We start from the raw sequence: 21,824 nt of genomic DNA on the forward strand, positions 1-21,824 counted from the left end.
GCAGATCAGAAGGCAGTGGCATGATATATTCAAAGCGCTGAGAGAAAAAAAAAAATCTGCAACCAAGAATACTCTATCTGTCGAGGCTATCATTTAGAAATCCAAGTATATCACTAAAGAAAGCCAAGAAACCATGGGAGAAGAGAGCGAGAGAAGAAAGAAACAGAGAAGAACTACAAAAACAACCATACGAGTAACAAAATGGCAATAAGTATGTAGCTATCAATAATTACTGTGAATGTAAAGGGACTAAGTGCTTCAATCGAAAGACATAGGGTGATAGGATGTATAAAAAAGCAAGACCCATCTACATGCTGCCTACAAGAGGCTCATTTCAGACCTAAAGACACATGCAGGTGAAAAGGGAACAGACAGAAAAGCATTTACCATGCAAATGGAAGTGCAAAAGCCAGAGTGGCAATACTTACATCAGATAAAATAGACTTTAAAACAGACTGTAACAAGAGTCTTTCGTCTTTCTTTAGAAAGACAGTACGTAATAATAAATGGAACGATCCAATAGGAAGATATAAACGATTATCAACATTTATGCACCCAAGATGGAGGAACCCAAATAAATAAAGCAGCTAATAACAAACAAACAGAGTATTATCGATAGTAATAAAATAATAGGGGACTTTAACACTCTACTTACATCAATGGATGGCTCATTCAAACAGAAAATCAACAAGGACACAGTGACTTAGGTTGAGAGGGAATAACACACCTCAGCATGATAAAGGCCATATATAAAAAACTCATACCTAACATACTCAATGGCGAAAAACTGATCAGGAACAAGATAAGGGTGTCTACTCTGACCACTTTTATTCAATATAGTACTGGAAGTCCTAGGCACAGCACTCAGACAAGAAAAAGCAAAAAAGGCATCCAAGTTGGTAAGGAAGAAGTAAAGCCTTTACTATTTGCAGATGATATGGTACTATACATAGAAAACCCTAATGACTCCACCAAAAAAAAAACCTTCCAAAACTGATAAATGAATTCAATAAAGTTGCAAGATACAAAATCAATATATAGAAATCCATTGCATTTATATACACTAATGATGAAATAGCAGAAAGAGAATTTAAGAAAAAAGTCCCATTTACGATGGCACCAAAAACAGTATCTAGGAATAAACTTAACCAAGGAAGGGAAAGACCTGTACTCTGAGAACTATAAAAACATTGATGACAGAAACTGAAGATGACCAAAACAAGTGGAAAGAAAGTCCATGCTCGTGGACTGGGAGAACAATTATTGTTAAAATGTCCACACAACCCAAAGCAATGTACAGACTTAACACAGTCCCTATCAAAACACCAACAGCATTTTTCACAAAATTAGAACAAATAATCCTAAAATTCGTGTGGAACCACAAAAGACCCCAAATAGCCAAAGCAATCTTGGAAAAAAGGAACAAAACTGGAGGTATCACAATCCCCGATCTCAAGATATACTACAGAACTGTAGTAATCAAAAATACTATGATATTAGCTAAAAATAGACCCATAGATCAATGGAGCAGAATAGAGAATCTGGAAATAAAACCATGATATTATGGTCAATTATCTTTGATAAAGGAGACATGAATGAGAAGTGGGAAAAAGACCATCTCTTTCCCAAATGGAGCTGGGAAAGCTGGATAGCTACATGCAAAAAAATGAAACTGGACCACTTACACCGTACACAAAAATAAACTTGCAATGGATTAAACACCTAATTGTGAGACGTGAAAAATCCTGATAAAAACCCTAGAAGAGAGCACAGACAGTAACCTCTTTGACACTGGCTATAGCAACATTTTCCTGCATATGTCTCCTGAGGCAATCCAAACAAAAGCAAAAATAAACTATTGGGACTTCATCAAGATAAAAAGTTTCTGCACCGAAAAGGAACTAATAAACAAAACTAAAAGACACCCTGCTGAATGGAAGAAGGTATCTGTAAATGACATATCAGATAAAGGGTTAGTATCAAAAATATATAAAGAATTTATACAACTTCACACACACACAATTTAAAAATGGGCAGAAGACGTGAACAGACATTTCTCCAAAGAAGACATACAGATGGCCAACAGACACATGAAAAGATGCACGGTATCACTAATCAGGGAGATGCGGATCAAAACCACAGTGAGATATCACCTCACAGCAGTCAGAGTGGTTAAAATCAGCAACACAAGAAACAACAGATATTGGTATGGATATATAGAAAGAGGAACCCTCTTGCGTTGTTGGCAGGAATGCAAAGTGGTGCAGCCACATTGGAAAACCGTATGAAGCTTCCCCCCAAAATTAAAAATAGAATGACCATATGATCCAGTAATGCCACTACTCTTTACCCAAAGAATACAAAAACACTAGTTCGAGAAGATACATGCACTCTTATGTTTATTGCAGCATTGTTTACAACAGCCAAATTATGGAAGGAGCCTGAGTGTCCATCCATCCATAGAACTGACAAATAAGATGTGGTATATATATAATAGAATGTTACTCAGCCATAAAAAATGAAATCTCGCCATATGCAACAACATAGGTGGATCTAGAGAGTATAACGCCAAGTGAAATAAGTCAGAGAAAGACAAATAATGCATGATTTCACTCATGGAATCTAAGATACAAAACAAACAAAAAAGACACAAACCAAAAAACACTCTTAACTATGGAGAAGAAACTGATGGCCACCAGAGGGGAGGCAGGTGGGCGAATGGGTAAAAGAGGTGGAGGGGATTAAAAGCACAGTTGGCATGATGAGTACTGAGTAACGTATACAAGTGTTCAATTGCTGTATTGTTCACCTGAAACTAACGTAACACTGTATATTAATTATACTAGAATTAATTTTTTTTTAAAAAAAGCATGGAGGTACCATTTTTTTCCTCTCTCAAATGAGCAAAAATTTTAAAAAGACCTATTTTACTTAGTATTTGTGAGAGTTGGATTTTAAAAATGCACCCTAGGGGCACCTGGGTGGCTCAGTCGGTTAAGAGTCTGACTTCGGCTCAGGTCATGATCTCGTGGTCTGTGAGTTCGAGCCCTGCATCGGGCTCTGTGCGGACAACTCAAAGCCTGGAGCCTGTTTCAGATTCTGTGTCTCCCTCTCTCTCTGACCCTCCCCCGTTCATGTTCTGTCTCTGTCTCAAAAATAAATAAACATTGAAAAAAAAATTTTTTTAATGCACTCTAAGGAAGTCAGTGAGGTTGAAAATGAGGCCAAGTTTTCTGAGGGGGGAGACACGATTTGGCATATGTGTCAGAGGCCTTGAAAAAAATGTATATGATCTGACCTAGCAAAGTTTGTTTATAGGAATTGTCACAAGGAATAGACTAGTGAGCAAGGAATGTGTGTCCAAGTTCATTGCAGCAGTATGTGTAGTAGCAAAATATCCATTGTTATAGGTAGATTAAAGCATGTTAATATTTTGCAGTATTCTGCCCCTCTTAAAAACAGTGACATTTATCTATTCTATTTTCATCTAACATCCAAAATGTAAAAAAAAAAAAAATCAAATTATTAAATTGCTTGTAATTTGTGGGGAAAAAATAATGAAAATCATAGACATTAAATGTTAATGGTGGTTAGTCTTCTCTAGTGGTGGGATTTGGGAGGATTTTTTTTATCCCAATTAATTTTCTTTTGCATTGATTACTTACATTGAAAATAAGAAAGGCTAGGACCATTTTGAAACATGAAATTTTTATTATTCTGAAATGGTGACTCACAGATTAGGAAACTAAGAGGATTTCATTCTCCAACAAATATGAAGGTCTTTATTGTGGTAGTAAACTCAGCCTCAGTCTAAAAACTAACCTCGAAGTGAGGGTGAGTAGGATTCATGAGGAAGAAAAAGAAGCTTAAGAAAAAATCTGGAATCTGCAGACATAATAGATCTTTATAAAAGGGGATTTGGAGAAAAAGGGGAATTAACCTTTGCTTGGTGTAATTGCTGCACTGAAGCACAGACTTGTCGGAGGAAGAACCCAGACAGCTGAACGGTCCTTTTTGTATCAGGTGGAGAGACAAGTGCACCTGCAGAGCCACCCTCCAGCAATTTCTGAAGGGAACGGCGAATCCTTGCTCCTGAACGTGTGAAACAGGATCTGGGCCAACCCCTTCCCTTTTTTGACTAACCAAAAATGAACTCCTCATGTGAAATCTGGATCAGTGCCAACACACCCAGGGCTCAAGGTTGTCAGCCAGCTGTTGGTAGCTCATACTAATTCTCTTTTCTCTTAAATGATGCAGAAATATGTTGCTTTACGCACACGGGGGGAAATGAATCAAAGGACCTAATTGGCAAATAACCTAAAACCTCCTAAAATTAGCCTTATGACCTGGTCAGTGTTTACCCACTCATTCTGTTGCACTAATCTGTGTTGAGAGGGGAGGGGTCACATGGAGAACTATCCTCTTTACTTCTGAGATGGAAGGGGGCTTCCCCAGCAAATTTCCCTGGAAAGGACGGGGCATGAACACTAAGGAGGAACATGTCTGCTTTGCCACTTTCTTGCCATTAGCCAAACTCTCCAAAAGCTTACTACCTGTCAGGACTTCTCAAGTGGGGGTCCAGGGAGAGGTGACAGGACCAGTTTGCTGTACGGGACAAGCTGCTAGGACCTCCATGCCCTGAAGGGGAGGTCAAGGTTCATGGCTGCTTTCACTAGTCCCTTAAAGAATCAGTTTTGATTCTCATGCCTTCATGTGAGTGACCGAGGAGACCCTTCCTCATACACATTTGTACTAAATGAACGTATTCGCCCACTTAGAAGCTGAGTCTTAAACCACCTGGTAGGCCAGATTTTATTTTACTCAGGGGGGGAACCTTTCAAGTCCTAATGAAAAGTACAGCTTCCTGTATTTATTTAAAGTAGAATCTTTCATAAAAATATATTTTAGGGAGTAGAGTATTTGGGGAAAGTAGTATCTTTATTCTCGTTAGGAGGGAGCATTGTCCGGTGGTCAAGGTCAGAAGCACTGGAGTCTTTGTTCCTCCATCCATGAGATAGTTGGGTTGTCGTGAGAACGAAATAAAACAATGTTTTGGAAGTACACACTGCCGGCTTGGCACAGACCAATTAATGGTGGCCAGTGGTAAATACCACCACTGCTGCAGGGTCACAATCCACCTTAGCCAGCACCTTCCCAGAATTCTTTGGGATTTAGAAAGGCCGGCATTGGCAACTTTTGTTGTGGTGGTGAGCTGTTTAAAAATACTCTGCCCATCCAGAAACCCTACAGCTTGTTGTGTTACGGGGTAAATTCCTCCACTCCAGCCCCACGTCCACTGACCTACGAGGCTGGGTCTTTCCCCTTCACGAACGCCTGCCAAGGGGTCAACGGGTCCAGTTTGTGAGTGCTGTTGGACTGTGGACAGAGGGCCGGGCACGTGGGGGGCAGTTCGGGTGGGCTCGGCAACTGCCCAGGTCAGGGGAAGATCACGTGGGATGGTGGGGACATGTCCTGGGAGGGCGGGAGGCCCCCCATGCAGCCAGGAAGGGAACCAGTTGGGGTGGGGGGGAGCAGGAAGCCTGCCTGGAGAGACCACCACTAATCTTTGTGGATATAAACGTTGAAAAAAAAATTTTTTTAAATGCACTCTCATGAAGTCAGTGAGTTTGAAAATGAGGCCAAGTTTTCTGGGGGGGAGACGCGATTTTGGCATATGTATCAGAGGCCTTGAAAAAAATGTCTATGATCTGATCTAGCAAAGTTTGTTGATAGGAATTGTCACAAGGAATAGACTAGTGAGCAAGGAATGTATGTCCAAGTTCATTGCAGCAGTATGTGTAGTAGCAAAATATCCATTGTTATAGGTAGATCTGTGATCTGTTAGGTGGACATAAAACTTCTGAACACTAACCTTTCCTTCCAGCCTTCCAGTCACAACATTAGTTCTTCTGCAAAGTAGATACTTCTGCCCACTAGGGGAAAGGTCAGGAAGTGCTGGAAAGAAAGAAAACAACAGTGATTAATATTTCAAGGTTTTCTTAACTTCTGTGTAATTGTTGGGAAAGCAAGGAAAATAGAGATAACTGGGGGTGTGGCCTCCCTGGGAATTTCTCTGGATGTTATCTTATCTCTTTGTCTTAAAGGTTTGTCTCTTTATTTTTAAGGCATCTCTGTACCCAACATGGGGCTCTAACTTAAACCCCTGAAATCAAGAGTCACAGGCTCCACCGACTGAGCCAGCCAGACGCTCTGGAGGATGTTAAATTAGGAAGCCAAAGAATTCCTGCGAAGCTTTGAGGGGGTGGGAGAGGTAGGGGTGATGGGGACAGGGGGAGGGGGACAGGGGCGGCCACTGTGGCTCTCTTGCTTTCTCCATGTGCTCAGTGTCCCTAGAAAATGCCACGCTTGGCACTGGGGCCTTCCTTTTCCTCCCTGAAGCCCTTTCCAAGTCCCAGGAGAGCCAGGAAAACAGTGGCTGGGACAGCAGCTGTTTTAAGCAAGACTGAGTCTGTTAGCGGACTCCCCTGCCATCTCCTGCTAGATGCGAGGTGGGCATACTGAGCAGTGGTTAAGAACTGCTATACTTTAAGACTGGGCCTGTCTCCAGTGTTTCTCTGATTCACGGATTAAAGTGGAATTTTCCAGGAAGGCTTGATCTAGAAGGAATCCTTCTCTTGGGTCTACAAGTTCTCCTTGTGCAGCAGGAAAATCCTACCCCGTGACCATCTGCGGGCAGGGTCTGCTCACTCCGCCGACCGTTTCCTGAACGAAAGAGAGGAAACACCGTCCTGAGCAGAAAGGATCCCCCAGGCACAGTGTGGTTTTCACACTGTGACAAAAGTCAGAGCCACAGGCTTATTGATAAAATGTGTATCGGGCTTGGAGTTTTCAATTTTTATTAAATTTATTTGATTAAATAAGAACCTAAAAGGAATTTTGGAGTATAATTACCCTGAGCGAGTCACTTAATCTCTGTGTCTGTTTTTTTTTTTTTTTTAATCTGGGAAATAAAGGGTTGTAAAATTTTTTTATAGCCATCCTCGCATTAATGCTATTCTTTTTTAAGAAATATTCTAGGGGCGCCTGGGTGGCGCAGTCGGTTAAGCGTCCGACTTCAGCCAGGTCACGATCTCGCACTCTGTGAGTTCGAGCCCCGCGTCCAGCTCTGGGCTGATGGCTCAGAGCCTGGAGCCTGTTTCCGATTCTGTGTCTCCCTCTCTCTCTGCCCCTCCCCCGTTCATGCTCTGTCTCTCTCTGTCCCAAAAATAAATAAACGTTGAAAAAAAAATTAAAAAAAAAAAAAAGAAAGAAATATTCTAAAGTGTCAAATACGTATATGGGGTGTTCTAGACAAAATTTTTCCATTAAAAAAAAAAAGCTCCAGGAGCGCCTGGGTAGCTCAGTTGGTTGAGCATCTGTCTTCGACTCAGGTCATGATCTCACGGCTCGGAAGTTCGAGCCCCATGTCGGGGTCTGCAGTGACAGCAAGAAGCTTGCTTTTTGGGTTCTGTCTCCCCCCACCGCCGCACCTTCCCCACTTGCTCCCTTTTGCTCTCTTTCAAAAATAAACAACCATTAAAAAAAAAAAAGCCAGCTGACAAAATTTAGCCGTTGGAGTATTCATATCTTGCTTGTTTTCTAGATAGTGGTGAGTGTATTTCTTAAAGGTTAGACTAACCTGACTGGCTTCTTGAGTGCCTAGCAATAGGATTTACAATTACATTTCAGAATGCTTAATCCCTAAAATGTGGTCACTGGGACACAATACTAAGTGAGACTTGAAGGTCAGAACCCAGGAAGGATATGAAGGACTCTCCATTACTGAGGGACGGAGTAGCAGATCTTGAAGAGAACCCTGGGAGCGGGAACACTGGCTGCAAGATTTGTCGGAACTCTTGAGAAACCAAGACTTTCCCAACTGTGGGGAACGAGCGAGCACGGCCCACAGTGGCAGCTGTCATGTTCATTTCCCAGCCCCTCCCTTCAGGGTTATTTCTGTAAACAGGCAACCACTGTGGTTGGAGCAGGAATGGGAGGGATTCAGGGAAGGATGCTTTGGTGTCTTTGAAGTGAATACCTCAACTTGCTGAAAGGGAGGTCATTATTTATTTGGTTTGACTTGTTCTTCCTATTCAGCAAAACCCACCAGGAGGACCTACTACTCACTTTCTTCATGTCACTCAGAGTCAAAACACTGGGGATGAAAACCTAGATCTCCACTTGCAGAGGTTGATTGACCTCTTCTGTCTGCCATACGACCAGTGTGCCTTGAGTGGCCAGATCTGAATATACCAGAGGGCAGCCCATACGTATTTAGAAGGCACATGGTCACAGGCATCACGAGCTGTGACATCAGTAGACGGTAGCAGTAACATCTATGCTCATAGGTCCTGTGCCATTGATGGGGACCTACTGGTCCAGTTTTGGATGCGAGGGAGTCAGTAGCTTCTTCCTCCTGCACCCGCACACCAATATTTCTTCCCTTATTCCAGAGCACCCTGAAGAAAAACACAACCTTATGCTCATTCTTAACCTAGACTTACCTCATTTCAGACACCGAGAGGATTTTTATTTCCCATCCTATCGCTTCCTCACAAGACTCCACTCATGCTTTCTTCATCCCAATCTTGGGCCTTTTGCATTAATGGGCCTATAGGAATCACTTTGTATCATCCCCACGAAATATTTTCCTGTCTTTATTGCTGACTCCAGGGCTCATTCTACTTTCTGGCTTTGATGATTTTTCTACTAATATTGTCAAAAAATTTTTTAAAAGTTATGTCCCCTAGAAACTTAAAGCCATATTATGACAACTCTTTTAATGCGTTTAAAAAAATTTTTTTTTAATGTTTATTTTTGAGAGAGACAGAGACTGAATGCGAGCGGGTTAGGGGCAGAGAGAGGGGAAGACACAGAATCCGAAGCAGGCTCCAGGCTCTGAGCTGTCAGCACAGAGCCCGACGCGGGGCTCGAACTCACAAGCTGTGAGATCATGACCTGAGATGAAGTCAGACGCTCAGCTGACGGAGCCACCCAGGCGCCCCTCTTTTAATGCGTTTGATAGGAGTAGCTGGTAAAATATTGAAGACACCCAACCATCATTGTCACCAAAACAATATACACCTCTAGACTGCACATTAATTATATTTTGTCTGGAGGGAGTTTACACTCAAACATACAACTACTGTATTGACAACAATGTATTTAGCCTACCAAGTTAGTGCCAAATATTCAGGATTAAATATTCTCACCGGGGCACTGGGTGTAGGAATAGTAGGGTGGAATTCTATCTCTACACACAGTTCATACATGTGCATGTCAACTGAAGAGTTTCTTAAACTAAGATTACCTAGTGAGAACAGTAAAAATTTAGTCTCTAAAAATGATATCCATCACCAATTTAGAGAAATGGCAAAGCCCCTTTTTATTAACACTCAAGTTTCAGGGTATAGATTCTGGTATAATAGTTGTGTCTCTTGTGATTCACGTTCTTCCCTTTCAGTTCGATTGAGCCCCATTAAAACCAGGTTACAATGAACTGATATCTTTTATTTTATTCCATCCTGTGAGATCAATGTGTCCAAGCAGACATCTGCATAATTTAAGGTAAGCCCACAGCTACCTCCTCTGAGTGGGTAGGAGCTACATGAACCCATCTCTCAGAGATATGGTTAGCATTACATATTTATTTGTTTGTAATTTGAATAGGATATATGATTTAAGCACACTGTAAATTAATTTAAATAGGCCAGTTGTTAGAATAGGATTTTCTCAGATTATCAAATTTACGTTTGCCGCCTGCAGGTGCCTGGAATTATTGACTGGCTCTGAGGATCACACGTAGGCATTTATTCCAAGGCTTCTGTTCACTTTAAGAAACAATACACAATTCTGCATTCTTGGTCCTCCTGCAGGCTTTTCATCATGTAGCATGGAAAATCATGTAGAAGAGAAACTCACAGACCAAAAAAGCATAGCAAAGATTTTTTCTCTTTTTAAATATCAGGAAGGGAGAGGGGAAATTCCTGAATGTAAATGGCAGGGTCTAAAAGTCAGAGTGGAGTTTCCAAGGTCTATTTATAGTGGTGTAATCCTATCATGGGAATTCGAGACTGTGTACTTGTCGCAAGTGGCTGAAAAAATGAAAAGAAAGCAAAATGTTTTTCCCACGTGGAAGACTGGAAGGTAAATCTATCTGAGAAATAAATATACCTTAATTTTTCTCAGGATCCAATTAGTCACCCATTTCACTCTCCATTCTGACAGTTGTTTATCGATTTAATAATATTGGACAACCCGGGAGCTACTCACCCTGATATCTGCCAGGTGCACGCTTAATTTTTGCCTGATAATCTATTTTGAACTCATTTCCATGAATTTATGTTTTTTTTGTTTTTTTTTTTTGGTGGCCATGATGGCACCATCAGATGGTTACTGTCATTTTTAAATAAGAAGACATCGGGGCGCCTGGGTGGCTCAGTAGGTTGAGCGTCCGACTTCGGCTCAGGTCATGATCTCACGGTCCCTGAGTTCGAGCCCCGCATGGGGCTCTGTGCTGACAGCTCGGAGGCTGGAGCCTGCTTCCGATTCTGTGTCTCCCTCTTTCTCTGACCCTCCCCCGTTCATGCTCTGTCTCTGTCTCAAAAATAAATAAACATTAAAAAAAAATAAGACATCCAGAAAGAGTCTGAAGGAGTGTACTCACGTAGCCAGATGTATATAAAGGGGCAGGTGACAGTCGCAAAACTATTTTGTTTTCATTTCTCCCCCTTCAAGCTAACAAGCTCCATCTACTCTCTCCCCGTTGTGAAGAAGGGTTTCTGCCCCCTCTGGGCTGCCTCTATGCATAAGGCAGTGCGGGGTTGGTTGGCACTTGAGACAAACAGAGGCATAGCTGATGGAAAGCAAGGACAGTTTTGGCACAAGGGAAGGTATCTTTGTCACCTGTCAAATCCCTCTTCTGTTTCCTCTTTGCCTCCTTGCACTTGTGGCCGCCCTAAGATGGGACTGAAGCTGTTGTCTGCTACCTGCCCAAAGTTAGGCAAGAGTCTGAAAAGGTCTTGAAGGTTTAAAGGACTTCTTCCGCAGAGGTAGCAGTCATTTTAATTAGGTAAGGGGACGTGTTTGAAATGGGTCAGTTTCTTAAGAACTTTTGTTGGCAGTCTGCCTAGAAGCTGGTCTTTCCTGCACCACATCATAGGGTGGCCCCTCCTGGGAAGCGGGACCTGAACAATAACACACAGAGAATTATTGATGGCCAGTATGGATCCTGTGGTTATTGGAGCCTGGGGTAAATGTTTCGTAGTCAGTGAAGTCATTAACTTGGCAGTTGCTTGGGCAAGTTTGTGGTGTTAAAGGACCCAAAGACCTTAGACTTACTTTAAGGGGGCAGGTGCCAAAGACAAATCACTACCTTGAGAAATGATGCAAAAAGCACAGTTAGAGGCACAGATTCGTTATCTGGTTAGGGTTGCGCAGGATAAATTGAGCCAAGTGAACCTAAATGAAAGATATCACGGACAACGTGTGTGACATTCAAACAAAGAGTTAGCCAGAGATATTTCTCAGAAGTGTAATTCAGGTGAGATTTTGCAGATACAAAGACAGACAGAGAGAGAGAGAGAATTATAGCAGCAACAACACCCAACCCAGATAGGGCAGAAACTCCAAGTAATGCAAGCTTAGTGTGAGAAAATCCGAGGGGTGATACCTTTCTGGAGGTGGGGCAAGTCTGTTTGAAGAACAACCGATAACCCAAAGACGAACATGCTGCAGAGGAGGTAATTTTTAGGTGACACTAACACTACTGCTATGCACATGTGATTATTTTGGGCGTCTATTTAATACAGCTGTAGTTCGAAGATGGCAAATGCATCCTTCGTGTCTCCCCCCTCCACCGTTCAGAGCCCTCCGTGAACCTCCCTGATAGACCACACCACCACCAGACATGAAAATGGCCTCAGAGCCATTCTCTATGCAGGATTCGGTGATGCGGGTTGGCGTGGGAGGGGAGATCTATTTGCAGTCTCTACGGTGTTTTCGGTCTTTTCCATATGTTTGTTTGCAAAGCGACAAATAAGAACGCGCTATTCAGGGTTGTTAAAAGAGAAACTCCTAAACTGGGCGTCAGGTTACTACGTTCCTGGACAAAGTTTCGCAGCACCCAACACTGCACTGCCATGTTATCTGCGTTTACAAAAATGGCACCAAGATGGAACTATCCTGGGAAGAGTGAGTGGATATCACCTTTCAGTGCGTGTGAGAGAGAAAGAGACAGAGAGGAGCTCTGAGCCTGGGGGATGGAGGCGCTACAGTTTTTTGGTTTTGTTTTTTTTTTTCAGCCCACTGCAATTCTAAATCCTGCCTCCTTGGTTTCTGCTATTTCACCTCAACACCAGCTCCTGTTTTCTTTGGAGGATATAATGGGATCCAGTGTCAGCCCAGCCATGGGGGACTCTGGTCCCCAGGCCCATCAGCTTCTTTCGGGTGCTGAATAATAGCAGAAATGTACAAAAGTTCATCTAGGAACTTGTGTAGTTCTGTCTCACGTAACTTCGGTGAGAAGAGGGACAAGGTAGCCTCACATAAGCGCGTGGGTGCAAATATAGGACGCGGCCGTATCCCAGGGTCCTACGATGGGATCTTTACCTTAGGGGAGACTGTTTCCCTGTAGGTCACCCACTGCTTCCTGATGTTGCTCTTTTCTTCTTTCTCTCTCAACAGACCATAATATGGCTCTGAGAGCTACCTTATTTATTGAAAGAATTCAGGGGCTTTTTTCCTTTACTAAACTTAGAAGTTGAAAGTTACAGTTTATCATTTGGTAGGCCTAATATATAACTCTTCCCATTCACCTCGGAGTCAGTAAAGAACCCAACCTCTCGCAAAATTGACAGAAAATTTAGCAAACTGTGTACTAGGAAGGTTCGTTAGTTGTTTCGGTTTGCTCCCCCTCCCCCCCGCCTTTTAAGTTTCTTGGTACCTTTTCTGTTTTCAATCTAGGAAGTTGAAATACTAAGCCTCACATAAATGCAAACAAAGTGTTCAGAGCGCGGTCCGTGAATTATTTCTTTTCATGCCCCAAACATCAGTCTCATTGGCCACAGTCTTACACACTCATAGCAATAACTGAGGTCAGGATTCAATTCTTGAGCAGAGAAGGACGCTAACAAGTTAGGAAAGAAAGAAATAGTCTATTTGTACAGTGAACACAACAGCCATAACTTCTTCCGGGTGAACACAACAGCCATAACGACCATTTAGAAAGCCTCCACTATGTGTTAGGCATTGCAGTGCAAGAGGGTATCCTTTTAACTCTTGCCATAGCTTGGTGAGAGTGGACGTTGTTTTCTTAATAATACAGGTAAGAATATCAAGCCTTTAAGAATTTAATTAGCTTGTTAAAGTTCATACCGCTAGAAAATGGCTAAGAATGCATGCTCCCAGAATCCTCTTTTTATATCTACATGAATAAACTTGGCTATTGATCAATGGATCTTCTTAATGACGGTTATTTCCCCCAGCCTGCCCCGCCCCCCCAGTTTACAAAGCTGTCATATACATCGTTTCCTCTTATTGAAGCCTCACAACAATTCTGTGAGGAAGTGATTGTAATCCCACTGCACAATGAAAAAACTAAGGCCCAAATTCAGGAAACTGTGAAAGCAAATCAATCCTAGGGGTGTTTGTGAGTATACTCTGGCTAAGCACTGATGCTCTATTTCCTAAGGGGAAGCTGATTGAACAGGCTCCTCTCCAGAGGGGATTCTGATTTATCAGATAGGAGCAAAATAAAAATAAGTTTAATAGTCTCCACAGCCTATAAATTCAGTGAGAAGGAAGGAGAGAGTCCCAGGCCAAAGGAGAGCAAGGATTGCTGTTTTCAGAAAGCTGGGCCGGTGCACACGTAAGGCTGGAGTGTGTGTGCGCGCGCGTGTGCACATCAGTGTTATCCTGGCAGCCTGAATGCCTGAAGAGTGCCAAGGTCTTTCTTATCCCATCAGGACAAGGAAAGGCAATCTTATCGGTGGGTTATTGCCAGGACCAGAGTGTGCTTCTTATCGTCTCAGACTCTGTGATTGAGAGAGACTCATCATCTTCTTCCGGGGCCAAATTGGACCTTGCCAAGAGCATCCAGACATTTAAGATACAGCGTTCACCTACAGATATCCACCAGATCCAATGGTCTCCCCCCAAACCTTCACACTCTCTCAATTCAAACATGGCGTCACGCTTACCTTCAAACTCTGCATTGTGATGCAATTGAAGGCTTTTTTCATAATTCAGGGCCTGTGGGCTACAGCTATGTTAGGGAACTGCCTGTGGGCCAAAGAGAAAAATACTCATTATAAGGTGGCTTTTGCCAGAGGCTTTTTCTCTGAGAACAATTATCAATAAATCCGAACAAAGAGGCCACCCCTGAATCCGCCCATGGCGCACGTGGTCACTGCACTCTTTCCTTTTAGGTGTTATTGATTCTGGGCAATCTCTTCAAATCCCTGGGCCATAGTGTTCCTCTTTATGATATCACAAGAACTCGCCCATGGAATAGGAGATCTCCACAAATCTGCATTTACGCCAAGGGTCAAAGTGGTCAAGGTAACGTTGCATTGGGGCTGCGCTGAAATAATTAGACAAGTGTAGTAGTTTTTTCCTGGCCTCCGTCCCTTCCTTGTGACGCTGTACAGTTGTTTAAGGAATTGGCTCCGTGTGATGGTCCTTAAAGCCAGAGGTATTGTCTGTGCCGCGTCTCAGAGACATGTTTCCACTTGACACGGTCTTGGTTGGAGGGAGGGGCAGGCCTGAGTGTGGCAGCCCGGGTGTTATTGTTAGTACCGTCTGGGTCAGCACGGGCTGCATGTCAGCTTGTTTGTCACATGTCACTGAGCCTCACCGGGCAACCACTGGGATAATAGCCCTAATCCAGCCCCACAGAGAAAGCTGGAACCCTCCGGGAGCTGAGTGCCTTTTCTCTCTCTGTCTAACTGCAACTAGGCGTTTACATCCCAAGTCAGCCTTTACCTAAACACATTCTATTTTTAGAAAAAGGAAGAAAGGCATCCTTGAAGGGTTACCACCAGTGAACGGTTAGGAACTTAAGAGATTTTCCCCCCTAACGTATTTTAGAGTTTAGGAAAACCTAGAAATGAGATACCCTTAAAAAAAACAAAACAACAAAAAAAAAAACACCAAGTTTCTCTCTATGCTCCCAAATCATCTTTGTATCTTAAAAAAAAAAAAAAAAAAGTGTGTGCAATCTTCAAGGGAAGGAGAATATATATACCACTGCTGACTTCCTATTTCTAAAGATAGTATCCTAATATCTATAAATCAAACTCACTACTTTGACTTTATATAGCAAAAGACAGAGCTTTGAAATACTGCAGTTCTGAGCCCATCTGCAATCCCCTCTTCTCATCATTTTTAGCTTTCCTAAAGTATAGAGACCTTTGGAATCCTGAATTTGGGACTCACTTTTTTTTTTGGAAGCCTGGTTAAGTTTACCTTTGCCTCATCTGTCTGTAGCAAGTAGAATTTACGAAGTAAGAGGATAGTAAAAACTCATTTTGGGATGATTGCTTCATTTACTAAAGAAAGGGTGTTTTCATCACATTTTAAACAATTGTAACATCATTTGTTTGAAGGCAAACAGTGAACAGATTACAAAGCAGTATTTCAGATAAGGGTTTTTTTTTTTTTTTGAGCTTCCTCGAAAATACCAAAACTTTTAAAATCCTATAATTTCTCCCTAATTCACACTAGGCTTCCCTCCATTTATTCCAAATGGGTGAGATTTTACTGAGCACTGAAAATGGGACACTCCTGGGAGAATTCCCAATTAGGGTAAAGCCTTGGCTAGCTATGTGGGTTAGCCAGATGGTATAGCAGAGGTGGACCCTACATTCATGATCTCATTCATTTGGGCCGTAAATATTTTTAGCACCTCCAGGCACTGTGGTATGTGAAGATAATAGAAAATAGAATATACACTTTGCCTGGACTTGGCTCCACAGCACTTATAGTCCAACGGAGACAAGTTCTCTTCCAATACGTGTCCGATGGGTGTTATCAACTGAACGGTGTCCCACCAATTTTCGTGCTGAAGCCTGAACCCCCAATGGACTGTTTTTGAGATCGGGCCTTTAAGGAGGTGAGGAAAGCTAAGTGAGGGCCTAAGAGTGGGGCCTTCATCCTACAGGACTGATGTCCTTATGAGAAAGAGAGACACCAGTGCATTCTCTGCATTCACGCACAGAGGAAAGGCCACGTGAGGGCACAGCAAGAAGGCAGCCGTCTGGAAGCCAAGGAGAGAGTCCTCACCAGAAACCAACAGTGATGGCACCTTGATGTTGGACGTCTAGCCTCCAAAACTGTGAGAAAATAAGTCTCTATTTTCCCAGTCTATAGGATTCTGTTATGGCAGCCCAGACAAATTCAACAGGAGAAGTGTGGGGTTCCTGGGGGGCAAAGGGTAGGGACCCCACAACCACATCTGAAGCAGCAGTGTCTGAGTTGAGACCTGGAACAGCAGCAGGAGTTGGAGAGGGGAGACGAAGCGGGGGAATGTTTCATGTGGAGGTTGCAACGTAGGTGAAGCCAGAGGTAAGGAGAGTACAGCCTGAGATGTGACACAGAGGAAGAAGAAGTTCAGTAACCTGGAGCATAGGGGGCAAGCGTGCAGGTTCCGGAACAGAGGAAGCTCTGTAGGTCCTGAAGCACTTAGAGCAGGATTTCTCACAAATGTTCAACGCAATCCAACACCTCTTTTCTCTCGAGATTCCTTTTTTCCCCTTTGTTCTTTGGTAGCACCCTGTTCTGGTTTCCCTTCTACTTCATTGGTCACTCTGAGTCTCTTTGATAGCTTCCCCCCTGCTCAACTTCTAAATATCTGAGTGCCCCATGGCACCATTTTGAGCTCTCTGCTCTTTTTACAATCCTTCCGATGTGGTTTCGTCTAGTCACGTGACTCTAAGTAACATCTATATGCCTAGGACCTTCAAATATCTATCTCCTGCCCTTATCTCTATTTCCAAATATAGATTCACATGTCCATTTGTTTCCTTCATAGCTCCCTTTAGTTGTTCAAGAAGCAACTCAAACCTAATATTCGATTAGATAGGATGTTAGTAGCTGTGAGCAACAGAAGACCCCAACTTAAATGGTTTAAATAGCAAGGGCATTCTTAGAGTATGGTTCCTGACCTGGTGGGCCATAGAGATGGTGCTGTATGAGAGGGGAAAGCCTTTCCTGCACTCACTTAGGTGGAGTGACTGAGCCCTGCAAATTAAGTTGACAAAAAGACAGATTAACAGGTGAAAAAAAAATGATTTACACACACAACGTGGATACACGGAGGCATGCTTGATGAGAAGTTACTTAAAGGGGTTAGAATTGGGGCTCATACACCTTAATAGGGGAAAAAGAGGGAGAAAACGTTTCTATGGAAAAAGAGAGGTTTTTTTTAGGATAACAAAGTTTTAGGAGAATAAGAGAGATTTGTGATTTGTGATGCTGGTCTATATAGGAATGATGCTGTATATACGCTCTTTCAGGGCCATAAAATTTCGCTAGAGAGAGGATTTATGGTAGGTTTACTCTTGGTCTCTGTTCCAGGAACAGACCCACCCCAATGAGGAATTTATGGTGGCCTGATTTCCCAGGAATTTCTGCTTTTCATCAGATAAGCCCCACGAAACCACCATTCTGCATCTGTTGAATTTCAAATGTCTTCAGTTTAAAACAATTCTGATATCAAAATGGCATATTTGGGGGTGGCATATCTTGGTCTCTGGCATTACTGCATTCTTTCAGTTGGTCAGAGTTACATAAAGCGGTCAATCCAGTATTCTGAATGAGGTTTTAGGCTAATTCTAGAATTACAAGTCACCGAAGGGCCTCGGTTGGTAGGATTCTTAGCTGTAACCCAGCCACTTTTACCATTCTGTTCACCATATGATTTAAATTCAAGTCGAGAGACTCATTTGATGTCTAACAGTGCCTACCTTGGCCTTCCCCCTACAGTTGTTTCCTTCCATTCTGACCTTGAGCTCATCATGAGACTTGCGTTAGCCGGTGGACCGTTAGCAAACGTACCACAGCCAGTGGCTTCAAAACTTCTTACATGTGGGGATTTACTTTTTTCCTCTCTTCAACCCACATCATCACCATGAGAATGAACCCAGGCTAGCCTGGTAGAGATAGAGGGAAGTTCTCCTAGCTCAGGCCATACTAGGGCAGCCCGCTTCCTGACGATTAACCAGTCAACCACAGATGCATGTGTATGCCCAGCTAAAATCAGCTAAGTCAAGCTCGAATCAGCAGAACTCCCCAGCCAATCAGATTCATAATAAAAGACAAGTGCAAGCAATTTTAAGCCATTAGCATTAGAGGTGGGTTCTTATGTAACAAAGCCTAATTCGTATGCATGGAGAAGTCCTAACTTTTTGAATGGGGAAGATGAGGGGACACTTTAAGAGAGGGGGGAATAGGAATAGGGTTCCCCTAAATCAGGTCTTCCAAGTCTGGCCATTTTTATTCCCAGATTTCCTGAGATGGGAAGTTTTCAGACTGGGCGTTCTTCCCACAGAACATATTGCCATGGCCCTCGGGGAGTAGTTCTCTGATAGGCAGAATTATATCATTGTCAACTTCTCATCCCTAGGTGTGGAAGACTGTAGTGCAGCGTGGAAGAAGTCTGGTCACTGCTTTGAGACGTGTGGAGTCTATTAGAAGAGGCCGCACAAGGCTGTCCCATTAGCACAGGAGATAGGGTCTTTAAATGGGAGCAATCACGGCAGTATACGGAATGGCCCCCGTGGAGAGGGATTTCCAGCAAGTTCTTTGGCGTTAGCTTTTCTGTCTTCTTCAGATCCTGAGGTTATGGGCAAGCCTCCAGCCAGAGCTTCACACAATGGCTGGTGACTGCTCCCAGGCCACAGTGGTGCCCTTCATTTGCCAAAGGATTGCCACCAACCCCTAGTTGCCCACTAATCTTTACCTTCTGTGTCCTCCACTGTGTCCTCGGACACGCTATCAAACTTTAACATCCAGCTTGGTGTCTTTTGTTATTTTTCTGTAGGAGGTCGGGTGCCATCATTTAGACATCTCTTGACACACACATAGAGGTCACACAGAGAGGCCCTCAGGAAGAAAACAACGCACATTTCCAGTATGCTTGATACAGCTCTCATTGGTTGAGTGGCTGCAGCATGGTGAGAAGGTGCTCACTGATAGACGGATCTGCCAGGCTGGATCTCAGGGCGTGAGAAGATAGGATAGTTCTCAGAGTATCAGGAAAGTATATATCAATGTCATGCACTGTATTACTCCACGAGGTGACTATTTCAAAGTTCAGTAGTGCTATAACAAATGTAGCTTACTGGCTAAGCATGCAGCCTTTGGAATCAGACAGACCTGGATGCATATTAGGATTTGTGATTCACTAGTGCTGTCATTGTGCTCTGCACCACTGGACAATGAATAGCGCCCATCGCCCAGAGATGTTGAAAGGATTAAGTGAGATACAGCATGTAAAATCCCCAACAGTACTCAATATCTAGTAAGCACTCAGTGTAGGTGATGATAATGATGATTACTTAATATTCCTCAAAATATATTCCACCCAGGAATAGTGCACTTGGGTATGTTAACAACTATAATGTGGGGGAAAAGTTTCAGAGGTCACAGAGAATATCAACATACTCACAGCTCTGTGGGGTTGTGCAGTAAAGCGGTCAGTAGAGTTTTGTGTAACCCACCTTGTCCCAAGTTTATTTGAAGATGGAATCTATTTTCCTCTTAGAACTACTAATCTCACTAGCGTGCCCCAGAGCACTGTTTCAATGATGCTCATTTGTGAAAATAATTCTTAGTTGTGTGACTAGTTAATCAGAATCTACTGTTTTAACTGCTGGCTTCACTCTGAAACAGAAGCCACCCAGGGGCGCCTGGGTGGCTCAGTCGGTTAAGCGTCCGACTTCGGCTCAGGTCATGATCTCACTGTCCGTGAGTTCGAGCCCCGCGTCGGGCTCTGTGCCGACAGCTCGGAGCCTGGAGCCTGCTTCAGATTCTGTGTCTCCCTCTCTGACCCTCCCCCCTTCATGCTCTGTCTCTGTCTCAAAAATAAATAAACATAAAAAAAAAATTGAAACAGAAGCCACCCAGACCTCTAAGTGGCACCTCCATCCCCTGAAGAAAAGGCCTGAGTTCTGCACTAGCCTCACTAGGACCACCCAGGCCAAACACTGACTCTCTTTTTGTTTAAAAAAAAATTTTTTTTTCAACGTTTATTTATTTTTGGGACAGAGAGAGACAGAGCATGAACGGGGGAGGGGCAGAGAGAGAGAGAGACACAGAATCGGAAACAGGCTCCAGGCTCTGAGCCATCAGCCCAGAGCCTGACGCGGGGCTAGAACTCACGGACTGCGAGATCGTGACCTGGCTGAAGTCGGACGCTTAACCGACGGGGCCACCCAGGCGCCCCATGACTCTCTTTTTAAAGTCAGGAATGGCCACACATATTTTCAACTTTTGTTTGGGTTCGTTTTGTAGGAAACCACATGAAGTGTCAAACAAGTCAGCCTAGGCTGGTCTCAGTGTAGAAGAAGCTCCACACAGTGATGCTTTTGAAGAGGAAAGTTACATTTGTCAAAGAACATAGGATGGATTCCTAAAACAAGATGACTCATAAAGAGACCAGGGGTTTGGATGGCTACCCCTCTTGAAAAACAGCTGGCTGGCTATTCCTACAGGATTTTTTTTTTTTTAGGGGGGAGGTTTACAGAGAGTTACAGAAAGCATGTAGGAGATCCAAAAGGCAGAAAAATAAAGGTCATGTTGTTGTAAGGGTAAGGTACATTTTTTAAAAATATTGGTGTTTAACGTAATATTAATTTGATATAATGTTAATACAGAGCCAATGGAAGGGAATTTGCAAGGGAAGGAAACACCAGATTACTTTCGTAATGACACAGTCTATGTATCTTGCCGCAAGAACACGTTTGGTCCCATGCTTTATGAATCGTCACATGGCACAGAAACACGGCATGCTGACCAACCCACTTTGTGACGGGCGCAAAACAGAAATACCACGTTTTAACAAAGGTCCCACAAACAGACCCTCCTGCCCAAACCATGAAAAATAAAACCCTCAGACAACTGACACCGACTTAGGAATCCAAATTAAAAACGAACTGGAATACTAAGAAATTACATGCAGCAGCATCTTTGAAAAGACTACAATCTGACCAAGTAAGATTTACCATGGGAATGCAAGGAATAGTTTATTAATAGGAAACCTATAAATAAAACACTTCAATAAGTCAAAAGAAAAATTATATAATCATCTTAGCAGATGGTACCCATTTAGGATTAAAAATATACTAAAGTGGAGTTAGAGAATAGTTTCTTAACTGTAGCTAATAGAGATACCAACTGAAGACCTGGGCAGCATTCTTGTCAGAACTAGAAACAGGATACGGATCTCCAGGATTACTTTTAGGATTTTATATTTTTCTGGAAGCTTTAGCCACGGATAGAAGATAGGGAACAATTAACCATGTGATAGTTAATTTTACACATCAACATGGCAAGGCTATGGTACTGAGACATTTGGTCAAATATCCGTTTAGATGTTGCTATGATGATTTTTTGAAGTGTAATTAATTTAAAAAAAATTTTTTTTAGATTTAATTTTGAGAGACAGGGTGAGACAAAATGAGAGTGGGGAGGGCAGAGAGAGAGGGAGACACAGGATCGGAGGCAGGCTCCAGGCTCTGAGCACAGAGTCCGATGTGGGGCTTGAACCCACAGATCGTGAGATCATGCCCTGAGCCGAGGTCAGACACTCAACCGACTGAGCCACC

The 21,824-nt window shown here is 42.9% G+C and overlaps 2 long non-coding RNA genes across 8 annotated transcripts in view; one reads left to right on the forward strand and one right to left on the reverse strand.

Moving 5' to 3' along the window:
* Positions 1–14,844, reverse strand: part of LOC113602829 (uncharacterized) — a 102,262-nt gene extending 87,418 nt beyond the window's left edge. For 3 of the 7 annotated variants that reach the window (XR_008300326.1, XR_008300323.1, XR_008300320.1), the window contains exons 1-3: positions 14,524–14,843; positions 14,199–14,280; positions 5,873–5,955 (exon numbers count right to left, since the gene is read on the reverse strand). This is a non-coding gene — a long non-coding RNA (uncharacterized LOC113602829). Of the gene's footprint in view, positions 1–5,872; positions 5,956–14,198; positions 14,281–14,523 lie in introns of all 7 variants that reach the window. The other 4 variants (XR_008300325.1, XR_008300324.1, XR_008300322.1 and 1 more) reach the window with 2 other exon arrangements.
* On the forward strand, positions 13,159–20,061 carry LOC128316424 (uncharacterized). The gene is made up of 3 exons (XR_008300327.1): positions 13,159–13,324; positions 16,217–16,333; positions 18,623–20,061. It is a non-coding gene; the product is annotated as an uncharacterized LOC128316424 (long non-coding RNA).
* The last annotated feature ends 1,763 nt before the right edge of the window (positions 20,062–21,824 follow it).

Source organism: Acinonyx jubatus, chromosome B4 (genome assembly GCF_027475565.1).
Source record: "Acinonyx jubatus isolate Ajub_Pintada_27869175 chromosome B4, VMU_Ajub_asm_v1.0, whole genome shotgun sequence".
Taxonomy (NCBI): domain Eukaryota; kingdom Metazoa; phylum Chordata; class Mammalia; order Carnivora; family Felidae; genus Acinonyx; species Acinonyx jubatus.